The sequence below is a fragment of the Xiphophorus maculatus genome, chromosome 18 (genome assembly GCF_002775205.1).
Source record: "Xiphophorus maculatus strain JP 163 A chromosome 18, X_maculatus-5.0-male, whole genome shotgun sequence".
Taxonomy (NCBI): domain Eukaryota; kingdom Metazoa; phylum Chordata; class Actinopteri; order Cyprinodontiformes; family Poeciliidae; genus Xiphophorus; species Xiphophorus maculatus.
Window position 1 is genome coordinate 9,243,926 of NC_036460.1, and position 12,645 is coordinate 9,256,570.

The window sequence follows — 12,645 nt, forward strand, 5'->3', positions numbered from 1 at the left end:
TTGAGAATCCAGCATGAATCATTGCTGTTCTAGTTGATCATGTAAAACGAAAGCAAAAAAGTTTGATTTTCCGCTTTAGAACTATGGCGCCCTGTTGCAAATATAGTACTTACTAGAATTTAGCTGAGATCTTCCCTGCTCTCAGTTACAGAGTTTTTCTTTGAGCTGGTCAGATCAAACAGACCGGAAACTGCAACAGCAGTCTCCTCCTCATTTTGGACATAATTTTAAACATTTAGATTATAAGGAAAAATCACAATCTGTTAGAAGTGTTCAATATTTCGTTGATCTAACAGCTTCACAAGCCATGCTAAAGAAAAAAAAGACAATTTTTTAACATTGTGTACACCAAATGCATAATGTATAATTAATTTTATATTCTAGCTCTGAATGTAGTTTTTAAAAAAAATCTAATCTGCAAGTGTGATGTTCCATAGATCATGATTCTCTTCACAGATACAAGTGAGGAGAAACACTGGAACAACATGCAGCATCAACATGAATCTCTCCACGACTTCAACTTTCAGGATTTTCACACCTCCTTCAGGGAGGAAGGTGAAAACAAGGGACTGGAAGATGACTCAGGAGAACGGAAAGTCTCTTATCAAGAATGTTTGGAGGGCAGATGAAAGGTATAAAGTAGCGACCACCACAGAGAAGAGCTAAAAATAAAAGAAAGAAAGCAATAGATGTCCAAAATTGTGATACAATGTGTGACTGTGAAGTGTGGAGCCGAGTGGGCCATGTGTCCACAATAAGCCTCTGTTTTTTGGAAAGAGTGTGTGCATGTTGATCTGTGTATGTGCGTGCCATAAAGGCCAGTCTCGTGCCCTGCACAAACACTGCCCTTGTGCTGCCCTTGTCCTGCCAGCTTGGCCTTACAGACAAACACACACAGAGACACAGAGAAGGGGGAAAAATAAAAACACCAAACAGCGGCTGGGAGGGAGCGCTGGGCTCACATGCTCATGTTCTCCGTTGTGGGATCTGGAGCTTCAGGGGGCTCCCTCACACCTTCAACAGCTCCCGCATATATAAAACACAGTGAAATGGGTCAAAGTCTAAAAATATGTTGCTTTATTAGACTAGAAGTAGATTACATTCAGCAATACAGCATCTTCTTGTGAAGAGTGGCTTGCCTATGAAGTCTACATATTGGAGAACCACCTTTTACTGCAGTTTCTGCTGCAGCTCTTCTCAGGTGTGTCTCTACCAGCTTTGTCTATTCTGCTTTGCATGATATCTCAAGCTCTATCTGACTGGATGGAGTGTAACTGAATACTAATTTTTAAGCCATGTCACAAATATGTCTTAATGAAACAGGTTTGGACTTTAACTACACCCACTGCAACACATGAACATATCCTGGTCTGGTGGAAAATGAACCTCCAAAGTCTCAAGAAATTTGCATTCTTTAACAGGTTTTCTTCAGCAAAATGACCTTTATTTACTTCCACATAACTTCCCATTAACCTTTTTCAAACTTCCCTACAACAGACTGGCCTCTCGCCCGAAATGTTCGCTGAAGATAGGCACCAGCACCCCTCCTGACCAAACTAGGGACAAGGGTGTACAGAAAATGGATAGATGGAAACTGCCCAACAACATGAAGGAACCTTAGATTAGAGTTGGATGGTAGTTACTTGTTTTAGAGCTCTATGCTCCTTAATAGATAGAACCAAATGCCTTCAAAACAAGTTGAAGGCATTTCAACTTTTTGAAAGTTGAAATGTCTTCCATATATGGCAAGTGGTTGCATATATGGCAAGCGATTGATTTTTTGTAAGATCAACAATAAGGATTTTTTTTATTATTATTTCAGTACGTTATTTCAACCCCAATTATTAGCTAGCTTCTGAAGGTGGTTAGTTGAAGTGGTATTTATTTGGGGGTATATGAATAAAGTATGGTACTATAATACATACTTTATTTTGGTCCAAAATTCAAACTAAATATATTAAAAGTTGTGGTTATAGTGTATCAGAAATGAAAAATAAAGTAAAACCTCAGGAGGTATGAACAGTGTTACAAGGCAGCACATGCTAGTTTAAAGCAGGTAAACATAACTGATATTTGTGATAGCTCCTATGAAGAACTGGACACTATGCAAACTCTTATCACAATCACAAGATTATTCAAATTAAGCCCATATTTGTACTCCTATTTATAAGGAAGAGGAAGCTTTGCAGCTATGGCACACATATATGCAAAGTTCACCAAGCCAATCTGATTCTGTGAAAGTGGGGATGAGGAAATACAAATACAGGTATATCCGAACATTTTCTAAAAGGTTGGCTCCAATTACCTTTGACTTCAAAAACAGTCTATTTGTGACAGAAGTAGATACTTCCTTGTTGCTTAATTCTAAAAACAGTATTATTTGAATAGCTGGAGTGCTTAGGCATAAGCTCCATCCATCTTCAGCATCCATTAGATGAAAACAAAAACCACACAGGACTTGGTGCAGAGAGCACTTCCTACTTGAAACAACTGCATTGTACACTGACCGCTGTTCAGAGGGCAACAACAAGACAAAAAGCCTTTATTCCATAAGAGACAATACCTTTTTTTCCTCTCCATCTTTTATAAACCCTGACAAAGAGGAAACATTGAATATTATTATTATTGGCATATGGCCACTTTGTTTCTGACAATATTTTTCCATTTAAGTTGCTCATGAGGAAATGAACATCTTGTGACAAAACCTGCCAAAAGAATGAACATAAATAAGTCCTAACACCTGCCACATTTGTCATATGGCTTGCTATGATCGCACACTAAAATTAACATGAAATCTACTTGATTTTGACAATTTCTAAAAACAAAAGACTGCTATGAATTTAAAGTGGATCCTTTTACGGACGACTTAGTCAGATGCAACATATATATTTTTTCTCTCTTCATAACATTTTTTCGACTGATGCATTCAATATTCATTAATTAATTAATTAATTCATTCATTCATTCATTCATTCAATATTCATTGAAGCATATTGATGAATGAGCAAAACATGGTTGTGGTTGAAGAAATTTAATATTTAGACAATGAGACAGTGAATAAATTCTGGAAATATACATTTTCCATACACCATCTTCTTTTTAAAAATCCACTCCGAGCTTGAAAATGTTTTAATCAAATTCTAGACTTTTCCACACTGCATAGAAATCCTCTAAAAGCCAAACTAAATCCAATGTGGCAAATCCATTCTTGTTGGGTCAAGAAAAAAAACAACAAAAAAACATTAGAATTTCGCTCCTTTCTAAATCAACCGTAAAGGTAAGAAGTAAATACAAACCCAGTTCCTGACATGGCATCAGAAATAAACTTCCTGGTTATTGATGTGTGCTAGCATTCCAGGAAATAGTAGCTGCTTAATGCAAACTAGTAAAAGCCCAAACAGACTCATTTTAAGTAAAAAGCCATTTCCTCTACTTGATTTGCATGGTGCTAGTAAAACAAAGTTGTGGTTACATTTCCAATGTCAAACATAGGGAAGCAGATCATCAATGTACTTCAGTTAATTGCACGATAAAAGGGAGGTAAAAGGATTGCCTCCAGCATTAACATGTTTTAATGCACATCTCTGCTGCTGAAACTTAATAAATGGTATACATTTACAAGAAAACCTACAAAACAACACAGCATCACAGCCAGAGCAAGAAAATGCAACACGATCGGGGTTTTGAATACATCTTCTTATTCAAAACCCTGCAGAAACTGTGAAGAAATAATATATCGCAAAAAGCTGTGTTTGTATAGATAAGGGTAAGGCAGGCTTTGAATAACTGAATTGTAATGTGGATACTTCAAAAGTAGCATGTTTGAAAATAAATATCACACAGAACCCTCACAAGAGCAGAGCCTTTGACTGAATCGTGATGGAGCGGAAGGACTGAAAAGAAATGGACAAAAATAACAGCAAGTAGTTCTGAATGCAGCAGAGATGGATCCCACACACTGATTTCTCAGCAGTGGTGTCCTGGCATCTTGGCAAGATGTTGTTTATCCTCTGTACAAACAAATGGGCCACACATTGGCACTGAAGGACACATGTCTGGAGACGCAAGGCATTTATTGGCTTCAGCAATCATTCTCCTGCAGAGGTGAGTGGAAATACACTCCTGAAGTAAATTACATTGTGACCTCTGTCGCTTCCAAGTCGCATACTCTCCTATCTATCCAAGATGAAAGACTTTGAACACACCACTCTGCAGGTTTCTGTATAACTCATGACGCAAAAAAAAACCCAATGTTCCTTACAATGAATAGAATAGTGCATGTTTTTTTGGGCAGTCTACATAAAATAAGGCATACATGTGGTAAACAGCCTCAGTTTACATCTATAATTAGTTTCACGGCAGCACAGCTTGTTCCATTCTCTGGCTACAAACATAGAAAAGTCTATTCTATGCTATAATACTTCAGGTAGTGAAGTTGATGCTATAAAGATAATGCAAACCAACAAACGGGCTGAAGGGCAGGGTTTCCTAGGATTGTGTTAGTGTAAGGGTTATGACTGCTCAGTTTTCATGCAAGCAAATGAAACAACACTTATAAAGGTCATTTCTGTTGAAAGCAGGAAGCAAATGTGACCTCCATTTAGCTTCACAGGCTAAATAATTAAACCTGCATGGCTGCATTCATTTCGGTTTCTCTGCAGCAGCAACAAAACAATGTTGGAGGAGCGTTCAGTGGCGGAAGACAGAGCAGCATGAATAATTGGATCAAGCTATTTTCCCACATGCGAGTAGGAGTGCAGGAAGAGGGGAGGTAAACAGAGCGCAGGTGGGAGGCATCTGTACTGATTATTGGTGGTTATTGGCCACCTGCGCTGACTGAGAGAACAAAATGTGGTTATTATCCTGACAGCTGTCAAAGCTGCTCTCACTGCAGCACATATAGAAAGTCTGAAACTTTACCAATTGTTTATTGTGAAAGGAGAAGAGCATAAATGTAGAATATACACCTGCAAAACTGCTAAGTTTCTGTTTGTATGCCTTCTTTCAGCAGAAATATTTTTCATTTTGATGAATTTGGTAAGATGTTAAATTACCTATATAAGTATAAAATTAGCATTAAAAAAACATTGAATCATTAAACAACTTCAAATATTCTTACATTGCAGCTAATAAATGCCACTCAGTTAAATTTACCCCCATTACACTTAATATTTAAGCACCACGTTTCTGTATGCTGAGGCCCTTCCTCAACCTCCTCTTTGCACAGAGATGTAAACCAATTGGAACTAAACAATATATCATGACTATGTAGCCCATTGTAATATTGACATAACAAAGGACTGTGTGCAGAGCAATAACCACTGACTAATCATATTCAAATGTCAGGTATTTTGCATTCCAGTATAATATTAGGTATCTGGACATTGCCTTACAGCTTTAAATATCCACACCTGACACAAAAGATAGTGTACAAGATAATAAAGGTAAGTTCTACATTTATAGCAACTGATGCTGTCATAGTAATATTCACCAATTTCACCATTGAAAGATTTTCCATTACCGCTCAACACCATAATACATCCATGAATCCAGTATCATCAACTTTGCTAAGTTTTATTGTGACAAGGATGCATCAGCACTAGTTATAATCCTGCAAAACTAACTCAAAACTATAATGTGCTAGGAAACTTCCACACATTCCCTATCTGTCAGGACAACGCCTACTCTCCCAGATTCCAGCTAAGCCAGCACTCAGTTCTACTTTTTCAACTTTTACACTGTACCACACAGGCACACACACCCTCCCCTGCAGCATTGTATGCAAAATAGGTCAAGATAACTACAAGAACCAGCCTGCTCGCACACAGACAGATGTTTTACCTGCCGTTTCCTAGAGTCACTTATTTCCTGCGCCTCCGCTCCTCTCCGGTGCCGTCTGGATAGATTCTGGGACACTGCATCTGATGGATGAGGAGGCAAAACACAAGGACTATTAGAGAAAGAGGACGGGGAAAGAAACTGAAGGGACACAAACAGAGCAGGACATGTGGGAAAGTACGAGCTGAGCACAAATATTGCATACCTGATTAGGTCTGTGATCCCAGCTGCCCCAACAGAAGTGATAATGCAACAGAATACTCCCCCCTGACTCCTTACAGACACCTAATCATCCTTTGCTATCTAGACCATAGTGGAGACACCTTCAGAGATTGGAAGATGGATTATTAGCTCTGTATACACCCTTTTGTTATGTTTTATTATTTAAACAGCTGAGTCTCAAACTAGAAACTTTTTTAAAAACTGTATGTGAACATTTGATGCAATATTTTGAGACTTTCAATGGAAGATTTGTTTGAGAAATATTTTCAATACTTTTAGCCTTGTAATACTGATTCACACTGTAAAGTCATTGGAAGCACTGAAAACAGGACTTTATAAAACAGATGGAGGTGGAAGTGTGAGTCATAACTAAACATTTTGAATTATTTTTGCAGTCAAAATGAAAGTCTGACTCGAACCCTGTGCTCAATTGTGAGACCTGGGAGGAGCAAATTTTTTGAGAGGAACGTTTATTTAACGTTTAAAACGGTACTTTATGAGTGATGGACAGACACAAATTGTGATTTCATTTTGCAATAAACATTTTGTTAAAAAACTTCAATTTTCAATGTAGAGACCAGAAATGGACCCAAATTTCTGTTTGGTGCATTTCTTAAGACACAATGAGGCTTATGTGCACTAGAATGATGACTTTGGTTAATGTAAGAATAACAAAGTCGTTAATAACAAGAGCATGGTAAAAGTTTAGCCGGAGTTCCGCAGGATATGACAATTAATAACTTGGAAAACTCAAATTAAAGGTTTGTGTCAGTTAATATTCACATCTCATTTCTGAAAGACTAAATGGAAAAGGTAGTATGAATGTAAACTTTACACATGACGACACAGGACATGACCTACAGAGAGTACTTTATGAAACAATGCCCAGGGCAGTCCATAAGCCCCAGCAGAAATTTCTGCTGGTAGTTCAAAGAGCCAGTGGTACCAAAATCAAGATTTGACCCAAGAGATATGGAAAACAAATATACCATGAGCAAAAAATACAAGCTGATGACATGCAACACACAGACTGATTGAGGTCAGTAAACTTCCTGTTTTCCCCCAGTGGTTAGGATGCTCTATCTTTGTTTATCAGGGTGTGACACAGAGAGACTCATGAGAATTACTGGAAAGAGTGTAGTGGTAAAAGAGGTTTCATGTGCAAGTGTGACGGTATGATGGGAAGAAAGAGGAAAGTTTCACAGAAGGCAGCAGGTTTTACCAAGAAAATATCAAGGGAAGGAATTTATGTTTGCTTCACACACAGCTACTGCAGAGCAACACATAGGGTGAGCAATTCCAGGAAGTGTGTTGTTTTAACAAGGATAAAACCTCCGGCCAGAGATGGTCAATGTTTAACTCTCCCTGTCTTTATTCAACAAAAAGCACCACATGATCTACTGAGAATGAGTAAGTGAAAGAGTTACAGAGATTTTCAGGGAACATTCTGGCACGAGGACAGACGGGGGATTCACTACGCAGCCGTTCAGAGATGACGTTTGGTGCTGGAGGCTAGACCCAAACTTAGCTCAGTTAAAGTGTGAAAGAAACAATTTCACACTAACGTCAATGTTTTTTAGTTTTAGACAGATCTGTTCAAACAGCAATATGGGGTTTTGTTCCACAAAAGCACACAAAATTAGATAGACAATGGGGTTTGTAGTTAAATGTTTATCATGGACTAATGATGACGGAAAAATGCAAAACGCAGCCCAGCAACTAAAAGGTTTGACTGCAGTAATGTCAATAGATACAACACTCACAAAAAGTTATTTTGACCTGAGGGCCGTCCTTCAAGACGAGAGGAATGTCATGCTTCAGCGGACAATAAGTCAACTTGTGAAGAACATGAGACGTTGTCAAGCTGGAACTGATGCTCAAGGGCACATTATTGAGACATTGACAATTTTTTTGACATACTGTTGGCTTTTGTTTCAGTACAGTGAGTTGAGAAAATTATTGCATGCTTGTAGTTAAATGCAATAATGTCATTGTAGCATCTTCACACCTGCTTATGCGTGTCAGGTTGCGGGATTTTATTGCCTTCTAGTGTGTGTTGTTTATTATTATTATTATGACAAAATGTCTTCCAATCAACTAATTTCTATATTTAGCATCTTGATTGTGAAACATCACATCAAGTATGAGCATTAATGGCAGTGAGAATGACCATGATTTGATATCAAATCTCCTCACTTAGCACAGATAAGATTATGTACCTGATGTTTGTTTAAAATAGCATTTAATCAACAACAACAACAAAAACCCATTAAAATTCCATGTTAGGTAACAGTAGCAGGAAAACAACAAATAGAGTGTTAATTATTTATGTGGATGCCAAGAATCATGCCTCATGACATTTTGACACCTTCATTCAAATGTCTGTCACCATCATTAGTACAAATACCAAAGTGACCAGAGTCTTATTTTTCTATGGTCTTTTCTCTTCCACCATGTAACCTCACACTCAGGACTAACACCCTTCCCTTCCTCCACCCATCCTCTGCTTCAAGAATGTAAAGAATGCACAATCCTAAAATGACTGAAGGTTCAAGACTCAGGCAGCTCCTTAGTTGAGAGGCTCTTATCAGAGAACGTGCCCTGCTTTTTATGGCATAGATCATGTGGGTAACTGATGTTTAAGTTAGCAAATGTTAAGCTATAAAAGGCCGTGGAGTGATGATTTTGGCAACAGGTGACTTTATTCGAGCCCTGAGGCTTGCACAATAACTTGGCCTAGGGCATCTTCCTGTATGAAACTACACTATTGTCACCTTCATTTAACTTCCAAAGAAAACCTCAGGGACAACTCAGAAATACAGTACATTTGTCAATAAATTGTTCAAAATAAAATAAAATACAATAAAATAAAACCTAAGCATATTTATTCAGAAAAAAAAAAGATAATCTACAACATGGTTGTTTGTATGGACATAGAAGTTAATCAAGATCTACTTGTAGTGAATCAACCTGAACATGTTTCCTCATCTTGAAATAGGATGAGATGCAAGATAAGATGTACAGCTAGCCTGATGAGTTTGAACTTGCAGAAGGCAACGTGCTCATACACACATTTCTTACATCTCCAAACCAAACATGGACATTGAATTTTCACTGTGCATCACCGCTGGCTCGCCACAAACAAAAGACGACTGTCTGTCCAGTTCTAAAAACAATGCACACCCGCTCATTAGCCCAGTGTGGTGTTTATAACCCTCTATCACTGAAAACCACGAGTAAGTCACACACAGCTGAGTTTTACTGTTGGAAAATCTGAAGTTTTCACATGAAAGCTCTAGATCTGTGGAAATCCAAGTCTTTACCTACTTCTTCCTTCTTTTCTCTTTATTTAGCTACTAGCTTCAGCTTCTATTTATAGCTTCCATTGTAAAGCTGCCCTTCAGTGGGTGGTGTGCAAGCATGGCTGTGTGTGTACTCCAAGGTTTTTCTACCCTGCTGTAAATCAGTCACCTTTCAACTGCATGATTGATCAAAGGTCCCGGGATATGCTACAGGTGATCAGACACCTGTAGCATACTGCACATAAACTCTCCAATACATTACAAGACCAGTCAGGGGTCATACACTTTACTGTGCAAAAAAGAAACAAAAGAAATGAGGAACAGGCAGAAAAACTGCTCGTTGATACTACATCATCAGAACAGCAGGAAACTCACGGCATACTTAGTCAGCTGAATGCATTTTTAAAAAAAGGTAACAACCCCAGTCTGTTTTGTGATCTGACATTAGATAAGACACAAATAAGTACAGGCTGAATAGTTTACCGCTGATGCATTCACATGGATGCCTTCCATAGAAGTCAGAAGGATAAATAGTTCCAAACTACTGCAGATCAAGTGCATTGTTTTGCAGTTAAAGGTCCTTCTTCTGTAAAAGGAGAAGCTTTGTCACTTTATTCATTTTCAAACCGTCAAAATCCCATCATTTAAGGAGAATATTCTCAAATCTAAAACACTCCAGACAATTTCCAATCTCCCACCAACTTAAACTGGGGGAATTAGCTTATGCTGGACAACTTGCATTAAAATAAACCAGAACACTTCTGGGATGAAAGTCCTTTGAAGATAAGAGAACAAAGTGGAGATATTGAACAATAATCTGGCACTAAAATAAACAATACATCAGTACAAATATCTAATCTCAGCTGTCAAGCAGAGTGACAGACACGTTAAGATGTGGTTTTGTTTTGCAACCACTGCAATTTTTTAAATGCCACCAAGTCTATCATGAACTCTTCTGTGTAGCAATGCATTGTATTGCATTTTAATTATGCATTTTGTCACTAAACAATTGAGAATTAAGACTTATTTACTTTCCACTACATTTACATACATGCTAATCAGAGAAAACCTGTAGAAACTGGAACGTTTTTTAAGTATTCACAGAAGTCAGATTAAATCCTGGATTCATTTGAATGATTTTTACAAATTTGTTTTAAGTATAAGCTACCAAAATGAGACATCCTCTACAACATTAAAAGCCATTTCTTTCCAGATAAACAGTTAATGTTTTAGATAAACCTTGAAAAAAGGGAAGAAAAACATTTTTATCCAAACGAGGGTGGGATCAAGTTGTCTGCTGTGGGAACAATAAACCTTTAGCAGTAAACACTAACTGTTTTATTCTTAATCTATTTAATCTGTCCTACCCTTTTAATTTGTTCTTAGAACGCATAAAACAGAAGATTTATTAGCAAATGACTGGATATAATGAGACCGCTCATTTCAGCAGAGGATATGTCTTTGTTTTCCACAGGGTGAAATATTCCAAAACTCAGCTATGTGCATCAGCAGTTTTGTCAACATCAGGAGTACATTTGGGTGGTGTGAGGAAATTCTTGTTTTTTCAGGAACTGTCACAGGGCCTGATGACTTTCTAGGAGAAGATAAACAATCTTCCATCAGGAATACTAAAAAAACATTTATCAAAAAACACACTGCCTTGAAAAGCAATTCTAACCCTTAAATTTTTCCTTTGCATTCGCTCCCATTGAGTCAGTACTTTGTAGAGCATTCTGTCTGTGCATTTAAAGTTGCAGATTCTCTGGGTTAATGTCTCAACCAGTGCTGTCAAGCTCAATGAAGTTGGAGTCTGTGAAGACCATTTTTAATAATTATCACAGATTTTCAATTAGATTTTGGTCTTTACTTTGACTAGGTAATTTAAACTTCCAGTATCTTTTGTAGCTTCTAACAGCTCCATCCTGCTTCTAATCATTTCTGATCATTTCTGTTCCAGATGAAGAAACGGATCCCCCACAGCACGATGCTGACACCACTATGTTTCACCAGGGTACAAACTGTAGTTACTGATAAGGTTAAGGCACAAATTCATACACAACCATGTCAACTTTTAATTAGGGAATAAAAATGATTAAAAGGCAATGCACCTTTTTGGTTTCACTTCACATACATATACAGGCCATCACATAATAGCATGATATATAATACATGATAAAATGTAAAACGTTAAAGGAATAGAACAGCTTTTCAAGGGACTGGAGATGATTTAAGATTTTGTAACCCAATAAAAACCTTCAGCAGAGCCATGAGCCTGTTAAACCTACAGGGTTCCTGTATGGGAATTGGTTTTATCACACATTTATAACATATACTAATCAAAAAGATGAAGTACTTCAGACAGTTTCACACTCCAAATGCCACTGCCCCTTTTTATATGTGCAAAGCGCACATAGTGACGCACATAATCACAATAATACATTGTGGAAAGTCCACTGTAAATTGTAATGGGAGATGTGTTGGATGACATGCATTTTTACTGTATTATAGTATTTTCTGGGATGTTGTAGATATTTACCGTAAGAATTCTGGTACATAAGCTGATGTTCATACTGTCACCAACTTGCACCAGGATCTTGATGCAAACTTACAGATGTTTGCTCTCCTTAGGGCCTTGTCCACTGCTGTGGTTCTGCTGTGGTTTACAAGCCCTTACTCAACTTCCCACTAGTCATCTTTCAGCCACTAAATCTCAACTCTCATCACGGCTTTTTCCAAATTTCTATTATGGGTGTAGCATTCAGACAGATGAACCACAGAGCGTCATGCAGTCCATCTGCTAATAATCGAGTCAGCGTTTTTCACACCTTTGCACCAGAGTCATGGCATACTGTACATCAACACGAGGCTGCATCACACAGAGCAGCCTGAAGTATCTCATCCTGGATGAGTCTGTACTTCCTATTAAAATAACTGGCTGAAGAGATTTCAACAATAAGGGTTTTCTGTTGCTTGAAATCTGAATTCCCTTTCAGAACACATCAGACAGAGGGAGAATGTTCACAGGGTGTGAATTCATTTGATATAATTTTCCATTCATTTAACACTCAACACTTTTCTACCCAAACGTCAGCAATCACTTCTAGTTCAGATTCGTATAAAGGGACTTGTGGAGTTGCACACTTCACTGTACCTTCTCTGCACATTACACTTCCTACTGTTTTCTGGCATTCCTCGGCAGGTCTCGGCCTGCTGTGTAGCAATTTCAGCGGACTGCTCTTCTCTCTTGGTCGGTAGCATTCCTTGCTTGGGTACTTTCCATCCA

At 37.9% G+C, this 12,645-nt stretch overlaps 1 protein-coding gene across 1 annotated transcript in view; it reads right to left on the bottom strand.

The window, feature by feature from the left end:
• pik3cb (phosphatidylinositol-4,5-bisphosphate 3-kinase catalytic subunit beta) overlaps positions 1-12,645 on the bottom strand; it is a 58,010-nt gene that overhangs the window by 39,033 nt on the left and 6,332 nt on the right. The window contains exon 2 of the mRNA XM_023351319.1: positions 5,842-5,921. The gene's annotated coding sequence lies outside the window, so the exon portion shown is untranslated. The remainder of the gene's footprint in view (positions 1-5,841; positions 5,922-12,645) is intronic.